The sequence below is a fragment of the Nycticebus coucang genome, chromosome 14, assembly GCF_027406575.1.
Source record: "Nycticebus coucang isolate mNycCou1 chromosome 14, mNycCou1.pri, whole genome shotgun sequence".
In the NCBI taxonomy this organism is placed as follows: domain Eukaryota; kingdom Metazoa; phylum Chordata; class Mammalia; order Primates; family Lorisidae; genus Nycticebus; species Nycticebus coucang.
In genome coordinates, this window is record NC_069793.1 from 52,327,112 (window position 1) to 52,341,956 (window position 14,845).

Genomic DNA, 14,845 nt, shown 5'->3' on the forward strand with positions numbered 1-14,845 from the left:
CCGTGGACCTTTCACTCTGCACCGCTCTAACCTCAGGCATTTCTTAGGAAAGTCAAAAATAAATAAAGTACTGATTTTCCAAAGCACTGTTTTTCCAGAATCCAAATCTAGAGCACGAAGACAAACGTGGAGGAACTGAGGCGGACCTGGCTGTCAGGAGGTTGAGGGCGTCTGTAAAAGAGGACTCACCACCATGAGCTCCCCGACAGAAGCCTGGCAAGGAGAGCTCAGCAAACCCATGGGACACAGAGCCCCCGCAGCAGCTTCACACTCTCCACAGGCATGCTTATTGTGGACACATTTGGACTGAGGGGTGGGTTTATAATAGGAAAATCAGGGAACGGTGTTTATCTTCCTCCTTAGTCTCTTATTCATCCAGCAACACGGTTGGTGCCTGAGCAGGAGTGAGGCGTCACACGAGGTGCTAGGGTACAGAGATAGCTGGCACAGGGTCAGGCCCAGGAGGACAGATTACAAGACACCAGGCAGGGACCAGTGGAATATGAACAAAGTGCAGGAGGCGTCCAATAGAGCTTCAAGGAGCCCAGAGGGGCCACGGAGGGAAATGTCAAAAAACCTCCAATGGTAGGAACCAGACGGATTACACTAGAAGATTGGGCAATAAGGCCAATCTAGGCACAGGAAACAACACACAGAGATGTGAGTCTGGGAGGCACTGGCACAGGTGGGGAAAGACATCAAGTTCAAGGAGTCAAGAGTTCAGGACTTGTGAGGAGGTGTGCTGGGGGAACCTTGGTGGGTTTCCCAAGGGTAGATGTCAGTGTGTCTCTCCCCGCCCACCCCCCAGGTTAAGCGGGAGCAGCCTCTGCAGTGGGCAGCAGGCAGATGAGACCTCAGGAGGACCAGGCAGGGCCGACAAGCTCTCCAGACACCAACATCCAGACACCAGGGGAGGGGGCACCTACAACATGTCCAGGGCTTTGCCCTCCCTTCCCACTTCCCCTGAGAGCTTCTGAGTCACCTGGCAATGGCTCAGCTGAAGGGACATTGCTCTAGGCCCAGACAGCACCCACTCCTCGTCCAGGCCCGGGACCTCCATGAGGCCTTACCTCGCTACCCAAAATCTCCAGCAGACTGGGCTCTGCACCCCATCCCTCCCAGATACTCTCTGGGCTCTCAGATGTCCGCTGGGCTCACTCTGGAATTACATCAGCACCACCTCCTACTGCGTCCCTGCATCCCCAGGAGTGACACTACCAGGAGCATAAACAGCGCAGGCCTCACTTGCTTTTCAGAGCACGTGAACATTCTCAGGCTTTATCCACCTTTGGGACCAATTCTGTGCCCAGCCTTGAACACAGGCTGCAGCAGTTGGCTGACAAATATAAGGCTACTTGAATTTGATGGCTGCCCTGCACTCTTTTCTGAGGATTGACTGGTGATGAGAAATCCACAAGGCTTTGGAGCTAGTGGAGCCTGAGCCCCAAACTCAGCTGGGCCCCTCACCACCAACGCGGCCTCACACAGGCCACTTCTGAGCCTCAGTTTCTTCTTTTGCAAGATATGGATAATAATCGCAGCCTTGCAGGGTTGCTGTGAAGGGTGAGAAGCATGGAGGCCCAGCTGGGAGGCACACAGTGCAACTGTCACATGGGGCAGTTTGAAAAATAGTTTTGTAAATCAGTTTTCTAAATTGTCGCCTCCTCCTTGTCTAAAATCAAGAACTGCTTGGAGGTATCAAGCCAGACCTGACTCCCAGATGACAATTTAATTTATAAACTGGAAGAACCTGTTTCCTTCCCACCCCCACCACCTCCCCTCCTCCTTAAAAAGAAGAATGAACAATTTAATCTTAGGGCTCCAGTGAAGAAAGAGCCAAAGGCGGTGCTGAGCGCTGCGGTGGGCGTGGGAGCTCCAGGAACTGGTCCTTATCTGGAGTGAGATAGGTGAGGTGGAGGGAGATGGCTTGACAGAAGATAAGCTCAGCTTGTATAACTCCAGCAGCCCGTACCAGGCTCAGACCTGCCTCCCTGGACCTTAACGGTCCAGCCTCAGCCTTTAAGATCAGTTTTCCCATGTAAGTCAAGGACCTTCTATAAAACCAGTGTATGGTGCCCCATGATCGCATTAATGTACACAGTTATGATTTAATAAAAAAAATAAAATGACCAACAGCATGGAAGGCAGCTTTCCTCATGGGAGAACATCAGCGTATTCAGAGTCAGGCCAACCTGGGTGTAAATCTGGTCTCACGCACTTGGTAGCTGCGTCACTCCAGGAAAGTTACCTCATCTATCTGGCCTCAGTTTTCTCATTTGTGAAATGAGAATAATACAGTCTTCCCCCTGTATTGTAGGGGATTGGTTCTAGGACCTTGCATTGATACCAAAATCCACATATGTTGCTGGACATAGTGGCCCATGCCTTAATCCTGGCACTTTGAGAGGCTAAGGAGGGAAGATGGCTTGAGCTCAGGGATTCAAGACCAGCCTGGGCCACACATTGAGACTCTGTGTCTACAAAAAATAAAAATGTTACGTGGGTGTGGTGGCACATGCCTAAAGTATCAACTACTCCGGAGGCTGAGCTAAGATGGGAGGATTGCTGGAGCCTAGGAGTTTGAGATTGCAGTGGGCCATGGTCATGCCTTTGTGCTCTGGCCTGGGCAATGCAGCAAGACCCTGTGTCTCAAAAACAACAACAACAAAAAAAAAAACCCACATATACTTAAGTCCCTTATATAAAATGAATGTATGTGCATAACCTACATACATCTTCCCATATACTTTTAAATCATCTCCAGATTATTTATAACACCTAATACAATGTAAATGCTATGTAAATAATTGTTACACTGTATTGTTCAGGAAATAATGGCATAAAAAAAGTCTGTATATGTTCAATATAGACACAACCATCCATTTTTTTCCTGAGTACTTTCAGAAATCTCCAGTGGGTTTGTAAAGCCCAGGGATACTGAGGGCTGACCATACTGCTCATGTCATAGGGTTGTAAGAATCAATGAGAAGAGGTATGTGAAGTATTTATGGAAGCATGATAATCATTACTATTCTTCAAATGGCTCAAACATCAACAAATCAAAAGGAAGGGAAGAGAGAACATAATTCATGACTACTGAGACTAGCTTTCCAGGTCAAGGAATTACATACAGGTTGCATATCCCTTATCCACAGTGCTTGGGGCCAGAAGTACTTAGGGCTTTGGATATATACATATATTTTTTATTTTGGAATATTTGCATCATACTTACTGGATGAGAATCCAAAAATTCAAAATCCAAAATACTCCAATGACCATTTTCTTTGCATGTCATGTCGGCACTCAAACATTTTAGGTTTGGGGAAACTTTGGATTTCAGATTAGGGATACTCAACCCTTATACTTTAAACTAGAGGACAAGGGATTTCAATCTAGAAGATCTGAGTTCATACTCACTTCCTCAATATATAACCTTGGACAAATACTTAGCTTCTGAGTTTTCAGTTCCCCACGTGCAAAGTGGGAAATCTCACGCCGAGTGGTGTGGTGAGGGACTGAACACATTCAGGAGGTAGGGCAGTTGTAGGTGGAGAATAGGAAAGAGCTGGCCCAGCACTTGGCAGGACTCAGTAAGTCAGAGCTTCAAGCCTTTTCTTCCAGAGAACCAGGGTATATGTAATACCTTTGGTGGATACCCCCTATCCACTGGCCCCAAAGGAAGTAGTCAAGTGTTTTCTTTTTTTTCAAAGCACAGGATCCTCAGTGACTATCTCTTGTTAAAGTCTTCTTTGTTAACCACCACCCAGCTGTTGCCTTTTTGGAGTTTGATACAAAATTGAAATAAAACCACCCAGCCAGAAATATGAAAGGTTTCTGCATTTTCTGCCAAGAAACAAGAGATGATGCTTTCATTTCCAAGAATAGCCTTGAAGTCATCTGGTTTTTGCCAACTGAAGTCCCTTATTTGTGGTTCTTCTGTCCCCTTGCCTATGTGACTTCATGAGTCACAAAGCAGTTCCCTTTCTCTGCCCCTGGCTGCTACAAATTAAAACTGAGGGCCTCAGATTGTAGGCAATAGCCTTGATAATGAGCTCAGCCTGCAGCATCTGGGTAACGAGCTCAAGGTCTGTGCAGAGTCCCTGAGCACCTCTCCAGATGAGAGAAGAAGCCTACGGGCCACAGACGTGCAGGTGCGCTCACAGTTAGGCTCCGTGCCTGCGGCCTTCCCCGAGCCTGCCAAACAGCATGTCAGTGTGACAGGCCTCTGCTAGGACGGAGCTCTATAAAAACTGGGAGGGACACTGGGCAGAACCTTCCCACAAAGCAACAGTTTGGCACAGGGAAAAAGCTCATGACTTAACCCACCCTGAAGGCTCTCAGACAAGATCTGTATCAAAGGCAACACAGTCTATACACAAAACCCTCCTGCCAAGCCTCCCTATTCAAACTTCCCATCTCCCAAGTCCACCTCACCAAGGAGCCCTGAGGCAGAGCCCAGTTTCCTCCACAATAAACAAGGTGTTCCCTCTACCCTTGCAGATGGTTGGAAAACTAAAAGCTCCAGCTCTGAGCCGTGCACACAGAAGCCCCTCAGTTGTGGCTACCTGCACCCCACCCCTGACAGGAGGAGGAGCCGGCCAAGGACTGGGGGTGGGGGTGGGGATTCTCCTGCACACACTGCATCTCTGCAGAGCCCCCTGTGGGCAGGAACACCAGGCACACAGGTGGGGCCTGCAGATCTACCTGGTCCTGGAACACCTAGTTTCCCGTGTACTAGGCATCGGGCATCCAACCTGAGCCAAAAAGAGCACCTCTGGGGCTGGGAAGGGACTGCAGAGCCACTTTGCTCTCCTGGTAATCTCCTTCCAGCCAGGTAGCCCACCTTCGGCTGGTCACTTGCACAATACAGAAGGCACTGCCTCCTGGGGCCACCTGCTCCGGCCTTGCTGCCTCTCTCAGGAGGAGAGATACATTCTGTCTCTCCAAATGTTCCACTGCTCTTCCCGGTTTTAGCCTTGAGGTTACCCATAGGAAGCTGAAGCCCCTTTTCACACAGCCTGAACCTACACTTGCAGGGTTCTCTTACATGCATCTTCCGGAGCCTACCAGGACAGAGACACATTTCCAGGAGATAGCCAGGGCCTCCCTCTGTCACCATCCTGCCCCAGAGTGGGAGTGCTGGGAAGAGGCCCCAGGTCACTGCAGGCCCAGGCCTCCATACCTGTCCTCTGCTGTCAGCCCACATTCATTTGACCATCACCCTCCCCACCCCAGTCCTCTTCCCACTCTTCCTCAGGGTGCGTGGGCTCCCCTGTTCTGGCCTGTGGTGGCCTCACATATTCCCCTCTTGCAGCCACTCCCAGTGCCAGGCCCCAAGAGGACTCTGGTGAGGCAGTCTCTGCCCTCCAGGGTCTCACTGCCTGGGGTCTGGAGGCACCTGTGTTCTGAGCAGCCTCAGGGCTAGGAAGGGCGGAAGGGAGCCGCACCAGGCCAGGCACATTCACACCAGCATTAACTGGAGGAATCCTCACAAGTGCGCGGGGTGGCATGACTCTTTTTTCTCTCTCTCTTTCTCTTTTTGTTTTTATTCTTTTAGAAGGGCCAAAATGTGGAAATAGCCTAAATGCTCACCAACCCAGGAATGGATTAACAAGCTGTGGTATATGTATACCATGGAATACTATTCAGCCATTAAAAAAGATGGAGACTTTACATCCTTCGTATTAACCTGGATGGAAATGGAAGACATTATTCTTAGTAAAGCATCACAAGAATGGAGAAGCAAGAATCCTACATATTTAATTCTCATATAAGGACAGTTGATGACCTAGTACATGGTGGGAGGTGGGGGAAGGGGAGAGCAGAGAAAGGGAAAGAAGGAAGGGATGGGGGTCCCTGTGTGTGACACCCATTTGGGGGGTGGGACACAATTATAAGAGGGACTTTACCTAACAAATGCGATCAATGTAACCTGGTTCTTTGTGCCCTCAATGAATCCCCAACAATAAACAATAAATAAATAAATAAGAAGGGGGGGGTTTAAAAAGAAAGAAGGGAAAAAGAAGAAGTTGTAGTTCAGAACTTGCCTGTCTCCCTTTTCTATAATGCAGCAATAAGTCCATGGGGTTGACTATTTATGTGTATACATAAATTTGCATGTTAACATATGTGTATATGCATGTATGTGTAGGGGTGTGTGTGTATGTGGGTGTATCACACATAGACGTACATTTTAAAATTTTTAAAGGATTTTTAGCCAGGGCTCCACATCTTTGCCCATATCACACTGAGGGTTCTTCAAGAACCTTCAAAAAGAAAAGCATCTGAGGTGGGGAGAACTCTGCCCTGGGCACCAGCAGATCTGGGTCCACACCTGGACATGAAGTGTGGACAGGATCATGAGGACATGGACAGGCAGCCCCGACAGTGTGGCTGGCACTGTGCCAGCCCCATTACAGCCGTTATCTAGTTTAGCCCTCTGTTTGATAGGCGAGAGATAGCTTTACAAGGCTAAATAGCTTCCTCCATGTCATATAGGGAGCATGTTGGGGATGCCACGAAATGAGCCGATTTCATCCCACTTGAAGACTCACATTCCTGGCCACCCATCCCTATGAGCCACATAGACAGAAGCAACATGGCTTTCCCTTCCTGAGGCCACTGTGTAATCAAACGAGTTAAGTGCTACAGTTTCTCAAGTCCTGGGGCTGGAGAGTCTGTCTGCAGGAGTCAACAACAGGACATGGCTTTGTCAGTTATGGTGCAACCAAACAAACCGTATTAGGCAGTCCTTTATAAATAATTTTTATAAAGACATTTAATCCTTGGGGAGATGTCTATGCCATAATACAGAGTGAAAAGAGCAGGATACAAATCCAGAACTCAATAGGATTTCAACTCCACAAAATAACTTGTATGGGAGAAGCGAAATAAGCCAACATGAGCAGTGGCCGTGTGTGTGCGTGCATGTGTGAGCAATTTTCAGATGATTTGTATTACACTTTTACGTTATACTTTTTGTGTTTTCCAAATTTTCTACCATGAGCACTCCCAACTTTTAGAGTCCCCTTCTGTGTATGAGGTCTGAAAATGAAGTTTGTGAACTTGACACTGCGCTTACCTTTGCAACACTGTACAAACAACTCGGTAAGGTTTCAGAACCTCGGTGTGTCAGTATCGCACAGTTGTGTTCATGGTGACATGTGCCACTGTCTTGCTGAGTGGCGTTCACTGATGTCATTGTGCATTTTTGTGAACCACTGTGAGAATGTCAGAGCTCAAACTAGAGCAAGGAACAATCATTCATAAATTTCTTATTAAACTTGGAAAGAGTGTAAGTAAAAATCAGTAAAATTCGACCTGTGAGTTCAAATTTATGGGGATAATGTCATGAAGAAAATGGCAGTATACAAATGGATTAAATGTTTCCCCAAGGGGTGAGAAAACATCACCAATGAAGAGAAGTCAGGTTGGCCATTTATGAGAAAAGCTGACAAAAACATTGCAAACATTTGTCAAATTGTGCATCAAAATTGTCTACTGACTGTGAGAAGCATAACAGACTAAGTAAACACCGATAGAGAAATAAGAAAATCTTAACTGAAAATCTTGGCCGACAACTTGTGGCTTTTGCATCCTGACAACACACCAGCTCACAAAGCGCTGTCTGTAAGGGAGTTTTTAGCCAGTAAACAAATAACTGTATTGGAACATCCTCCTTACACACCTGATCTGCCCCTGATGACTTTTTTCTTTACCCCCAAATAAAGGAAATATTAAAAGGAAGACATTTTGATGACATTCAGGACATCAAAGGTTAGTACCATGGTAGCTTTGATGGCCATTCCAGAAAAGGAGTTCCAAAATTGCTTTGAAGGGTGGACTAGGCACCTGGGTGCACAGCTTCCCAAGGGGAGTACTTCAAAGGTGATCATAGCGATACTCAGTACTGGGGTATAAAGTACTTTTTCTAGGATGAGTCCTTGAACTTAATTGGCACACCTTAGAACTCTCCTGGCACACTCTAAGTCCAGGAGTTTCTCTCCTGTCAGTCTCCACAACAAGAGGTGAGCCCCTATATCCTTCCCCCGGCCTCACAAGCACTCAGTGCCCAGCAGGAGTCAGCATCTGGGGCCCCACAACACCAGCAGGGCCATCTATCTCCCAAAGACAAAGATTCATCCGCGCAGAACCCTGCCATTGTGCTAACTTAATAAGTTGGCTTGAATTCTAACAGGCTGGGGACAAGTCCCCCATGGCTGTATTCTCCCCAGCAGCTCTACTTCAGGGACCACAGGGCTCTCAAGTCCAGTGAGGCAGCCCCCTTCCAGGGAGCCATGCTCTACCCCCATATTTCAGCGTGGAATGGGGAAGACATTTGGGACCTCTGACCCAAATCCCAGCTGTGCCTGAAGGAATCCCTGCTGAAGAACACCCCCAAGAAGGAAACCTGCATATCTAGTTGACAAAATAACATCCATCTCTCCCCACACACAGAGCCTGTCCCACCAACAGAAACTTAGTAGACTCTGAATGGGCTCTGAAGCATCTTGATCATGCACTGAATACCCAGGAAAATAGTGAATTTGAAATTCCAATTTCCCGGGGGCCAGTCAATCTCAAAACTAATAGTGGGAACTACCCATAATAAACAAATTTATAGAGATAGTAAGTAGTACGGTAGGTGCCAGGGGCTGGGCAAGGGGGGAAAGGGGAGTCTTTATTGAATGGGTACAGGCTTTCAGTCTGGAATGCTGAAAAAGCTCTGGGGATGGATGGCAGTTATGGTTGTACCAGTATACCTAACACCTAAATTGTACACTTAAAATTGTTGAAAAAAGTCAATTTTATGTATGTCTAACCACGAAAACAATAATAAAATACAGACAAAATAAAACCACCACCACCGTTGCCTAATAGTGGGAGCTGCCCAAGGCTGGAGTATAGAGTTTGGGACCTGATTAAGAATTAAGTTGACTTTCTTTTTTGTTGTTGTTGTTGTAGAGACAGAGTTTCACTTTATTGCCCTTGGTAGAGTGCCATGGTGTCACACAGCTCACAGCAACCTCCAACTCCTGGGCTTAGGCGATTCTCCTGCCTCAGCCTCCAGAGCAGCTGGGACTACAGGCGCCTGCCACAACGCCCGGCTATTTTTTTGTTGCAGTTTGGCCGGGGCTGGGTTTGAACCCGCCACCCTCGGCATGTGGGGCCGGCGCCCTGCTCACTGAGCCACAGGCGCCGCCCTAAGTTGACTTTCTAAAATGCTTTTGAGTTAAGGTATAATAAGTGAAATAAATCATTAGGATAATGAAAGAAAATTGTTGTTCTTAAAATTTTGTTCAAGGAAATAGTTTTTAAACTTTGTTTAAAAGTCATCTGGGCTTCCCTCATTCTTTCCAAACTTCGTTTGACCCTGAGAAGCCTATAGAAGCTCAGCCCTGCCAAAGTCCCAATTTTTATCTCTTATTCTGTCTTTCCCAGGCTCTCACCATGGACACACGCCTCCTCTACCACTCAGCACCTGTGAAATCTCCTCCAGCAGCCCAGGGAATGCTGGGTACCAGCTCCTTGGTCACAGCTTCCTGGTCACAGCTCCCAGGACCCCACACATCGCCTTACCTGGGGAGAGCACTCCACCCCGCATTCTGCTGATTCCCATACAGTGCTGCCAGCAGACTGCAGTTCCTTGAAAGTGAGCAAATTCCCAAAAAGTTCCTTCAGGTCTCGTCCAGATCAGCAGAGATTTGCTGGAATGTCACCAGGCTCGAAGGATTGAGAGCAGCGGCTGTGTAATTGGATGAGGCATCCACCCCTCAAGGTCAGGGCTTGGCATATTCTTTATTAGCTAAAAGCAACTTTAAGGGCCCTGGCTATGTCTACTTTTGATTCATTGAGAGAATCCTGTTGTAAAGCAAAGAAGTGACCCCCATTTAGAGGAACATTCACGGTCTTCAGGCAGCACGTGGGGCTGTATACTGTCCTCACCCTGCTGATTCCCAGTCCTCCACGGCTCCTGTCCTCTAGCAGCAGTTCTGTGGGTCGCAACCCCTTTGGGGATCGAACAACCCTTTCACAGGGGTCACCTAATATCAGATATTTACACTACGATTCATAAAAGTAGTAAAAATTACAGTTATGAAGTAGCAATGAAAATAATTTAATGGTTGGGGGTCACCACAACTTGAGGAACTATATTAAAGGGTTGTGGCATTAGGAAGGTTGAGAACCACTGCCCTAGAGTCTCTGCTTCTCCCTCACCTCCCTGCCCCAGGCTTCCCAAAATGAGCCGGACCCCTCCCCCAGGCTTCCCACAGCATCCGTACTGAACCTCCATTGCTGTAAGTTATTCTGTGTTGAAATTAAGTTTTTACTTCCCTACTCCTGGTTCCTAGCACAAAGCCCCTCACTGTGTAGTATGTGCTAAAGGAATGAATGAAAGTTCAATCCTGGGGAGCATAATCATTGTTAACGTTTAAAGGGCACCTATGGAGTCTGGGGCAATGTGTCAAAAGCTTTATATGTGTTAGAGTGGTTCATCATTGTAACAAACCAAGGGGTGTTCGATGGTATTATTATCCCTATTTGTCAAAGAATTAGAGAAGTTAGCAACTTTCCCAAGGCCATATGGCCAGAAGCATGAGCCTATGACTTGAAGCTCCCCAGTTTAGAGGCATATCCTCCCCACCACACCCCGTGTTCCCACACCCAGAGCAGATAGAGCCACAGGTGTACAGGGACCACTGCCTTGCACACTGCAGCAGGGACACGGTCTCTGGTCTAGAACTTGGATTCATGATACTGTCCTACTCTTCTTTCCTCAAACTCCAGAATGCTGCCATCTGTAGATCAATGAGAGCAGCCTCTAATCAGACAAGACAAACTCAGCTGAGAGGTAACTTTCAAGCCTGGGTGGGCGCAGCAGAGCCAAGCCCGCTGACCACCAGCCCGACTGCTGCTTCTGTTGGGGCCCTTTCCTGCAGCTGGGTAAGCCCAGATACGCCACTTCTAGGACAGACCCATAAGACCCACAGCAATCTTCCACATTCGCCCACTTCTATCAGAGCGCAGAGCCTTGGAAACCATGTGTTGAAGGTGGCAGAGCCACAGGAAGCAAGGAGCGAGGTCCTCTGGATGCTCACGCGGAGGGTCGCCCTCTATGACTGGAACACGTAGGTGACTTTACATACGTGAGAAATAAACATGTAGTGTGTGATATCACTGAGAACAGGGGGCTCACCTGCTAGTCAGGAAGCAGCACGTTAAGTGCTCTACTGGTGGGCATGTCAGATTTGGCCTAGGTGAGAGGCTTTACCTCCTAAATAACATCCCTCTCCCTACCACCATGTCTGCAGTCAGCTTCCAACAACCGCTGTTTCTGCCATGTTACCTCTTACCTTCCGCCAGCAAGTCAATGTCCTGGAAATGTCTCTTGGCCACCAGAAACCAGCCTACCCACCCTCTACTTAGGCACTCCCACATATGCACACAGCCTTGAAAAACAAGACATCCTTTCCTTATTTAAAATGGCATAAGACAGGAGAACAGGACAGATAAGCTAGTTCATTTCCTTGGTTTCAAAAACACCCTGGAGCACTCAGGTCCGGAGTCCCTGGAAGCTGATGCGATGGAAAGAACACTGGCTTCTGAGTCACCGAGTACTCCCTTGAGCAAGTCATAAACAGCAGAGAGTTCCCGTGAAAATTAAACCAAAGTACATCTCTCAGCACTGGGCTCACAGATGTGCTCAGTAAGTGTCAGTTCCCGACGCACTGCATGGGAATGACTCCCATCACTGTAAGCTCCAGGGAGTCCAGACCAAACCAGGGCAGAAATTGCTGAGTTTTCACATAGAGAGAGAAGGCAGCCCATTCCCCCTTTAATTGACCTTCTGCTAAGGTGGGACAGCCAAACACATATTTTCCACCATGTCTCTGCCCAGCACCCCCTTAAAAGTCACTCCCTGGGCCAGGCGTGGGGGCTCAGCACTCTGGGACGGGTGGATTGCTTGAGCTCTCAAGTTCGAGACCAGCCTGAGCACAAACATGGCCCCGTCTCTACTAAAAATAGAAAAAGCTAGCTGGGTGTTATGGCAGGCAACTGTAGTCCCAGCTACTTGAAAGGCTGAGGCAAGAGGATCATTTGAATTAGGAGTTTGAGGTTGCTGTGAGCTATGATGCCATGGCTACCAGGGTGACAGAGTGAGACTCTATCTCAAAAAAAAAAAAATAGAAAGAAAGAAAGAAAAAGAAAAAATGTCATTCCCCAGGTGAACCTTTGGATCTGGAGAGCAGTATATCTCCTGATTTGTTGGAATTAGACCTTAGGGACTTGAATTCTAGAATGGTAATTAATCTGGAGGATAGAAAGGGATGCTCAGGAAGAGGCATTGAAGTCTTGGCAAAGTGAACTTGAAAAGGATTTCTTACTGATGCCTGCTCACCCTGCCAAGAGCCCAGAGTGACTGCAGAGCTGTCCTGCCCAGAGCAGCCACACCCAGCTAAGTATGATGGAAACTTCCAAAGGACCGTCTTTGGGAAGAACTGCACCATTTGACTGCATTTTTCCCAAGTCCCCTCTAAAAGGATCCATTGCCCAACAAAAGTTTTTTGTTTTTTATCTGATTTATCAATACGAAGTCATTTCCCCTAATGGGCACAGCTTTAACCACATTAGGTCTATATTTGGTTTCACTGGAGAAAATAAATAGCACCCCCACATCTTCCCTTCACATCCTAGGTTCCCCGAAGAATAGTCTAGCCTTGCAATGTGCACTTCCTCACCTCCCACTCACCCATCAATCCACCATCATCTGGTTTCTAGTCACACAGGCACCTCGGCCAGCATGCCCATGTCATCATTGCTATATCTGGCTGTCACTTATCAGGCCTTCCATGCTTGCGTTCTCTCCCCACATCAGTCTCTGCAGGCTGCTCTCTCTCTACCTGCCCCTGAAAGGGAAGGTTCTGATCTTCACTCTATCTTGCTGTCCAGGACCTCAATACTGCTTCAGTTCAACCAGAATATACATCCTGCTGACTCCCCAAGCCGCCCCAACATGCATCTCCCTGCTGTGTCCCCAGCCCAGGCAGCAACTGCATCAGACGTTTCTTTCCCCATCACTCTCTCACAGAGACCTCCCAGGCACTGCAGGTGTCCCGACTCCCTCCTGGTCCTTCTCTCCTGTAACAGCATCCTCAGTGAATCGCACCACCTGCACTTCGACCCGCAAGCCAAATCCTTGTTGTTGGTGTCCTCCACCCCTTTCCCTCATCTTTCAGAGCCAGCTGGTCACCCAGTCTGGCCTCCTCAGTCGCCTCATCCACTGCCACCTCCCCCCTCGCTCAGAGGTTTAGGTCTCCATCGGCTCTCACCTAGAACTCTCAAAACCTCGGCAGTGCCTTTCCTGCCTTGGGATTCCCCTCCTTCCAACCCACCAGCCTAATTCTCAATCCACTGCCAGATAGAACTTTAGATCAAAAATATATACTTTGGCAGATTCCATATCTGTTTAAAATCCCTCAACAGCTGCCTGATAATCTGCAGGGTGAAGTCCAAACATCTCAGTAGAACAAAACAAAAACCACCTTCATGGTCCAGCCACTCACCTTCCCCACCATCCCCTCCACGACCCCTCAGGCTCTAGAATCAGGAACCCCGTGCAGTTCCCACTGCGCCTTTCACACTTCCACCCTGGTGCCTTTGCTTCTGGGGCTCCCTCTGTCTGCGAGGCACACCCAGACTGTTCATTTGGTGAATACCCAATTGTCTTTAGAGCTGAAACATCAAAAGTAGCAAAAAGTCATGGGACTCTGGAGTCAGGCAGACTGGCTGACCCACCACTTCCTAGGGGTTGAGCCTGGATGAGTTATCTAACTTCTTTGAACCTCAGTTTCCTCATCCATCAAATGGGAATAATAATGGCCCTGGACCTGTTGGGTTACTTAGGGATGAAACACAATGACACCTGGCTAGGCAGTATTCTTAGCTGCACTGTTCTTCTGTGAAGCCTCGCCCTGCCTCCCCTGTGCCCACCTGCCTCCCCCAACTGCAAGCTTCCTGAGGCCAGAGACTGCACGTCCATCCAGGGCCTGGCACCTGTGCCTCTGCCAATGGTTGTCAATGATACCTACTGGTTGTCAATCAAATCAAATCAAGAGCTTCACACAAAATTCAGGATATCTAGTGGCCTGGACTGCAACTGCCCTTTGTCTATAACACCACTTTGCTCAGGGCAAGGTCAGCTATGACCTGAATTACCACATGGCCCTCCTAATAACCTCCACTTCCCACCCCACCTTCCCATCTGGTCAGCTTCACCTTCACCTTCAGGACTTCCTGTATCCCTTGTACAAGTCAAAACTCCTCTGCTGGGTTTATCAGGTTTCCCCCACCTCCTACCACCAGAAAGCCCCCTCTTCCTTGGCAGGCTCAATTCCCAAAGGCTCACCCCAGGGCTGCCTCAGACAGACCGGCCTCTTCTGTATACACATAGTCTCTGCCTTACCTCTTCCTGCCCTGCTCAAATCTTACCCAGGTTCTGAAGCAAAGTCATCCCCACAGCACTAACTGAAGACCTTCCATGAGCTGTGCCCACAAGAGTGTCACAGTCTATTCAAGGAATCAGACTTAAACTAACCATTACTGGTCAAGGCTATGGCAGAGGTGAGTACCACAATGGTGGCCGCAGAGTGGCAGATGGAGTGACTGAGCGCCTGAGAGAAGTTCCCAGGGAAGGTGGCCCCAGAACGGGACCTTAAAGGATGAGCTGGAGTGCTCATGGACAAAAGCCTCCCATCCTGGGCCTATCTGTCTTCACTATGCACTCTTCTAACTCCTGGAATCTATGCCAAAGCTCACCAAACCTGGCTCCCAGCAGACTCCCAGG

At 48.3% G+C, this 14,845-nt stretch overlaps 1 protein-coding gene across 10 annotated transcripts in view; it reads right to left on the bottom strand.

The window, feature by feature from the left end:
• The window catches only part of MICAL2 (microtubule associated monooxygenase, calponin and LIM domain containing 2), a 231,702-nt gene that overhangs the window by 180,456 nt on the left and 36,401 nt on the right, over window positions 1-14,845 (bottom strand). The window lies entirely within an intron of this gene.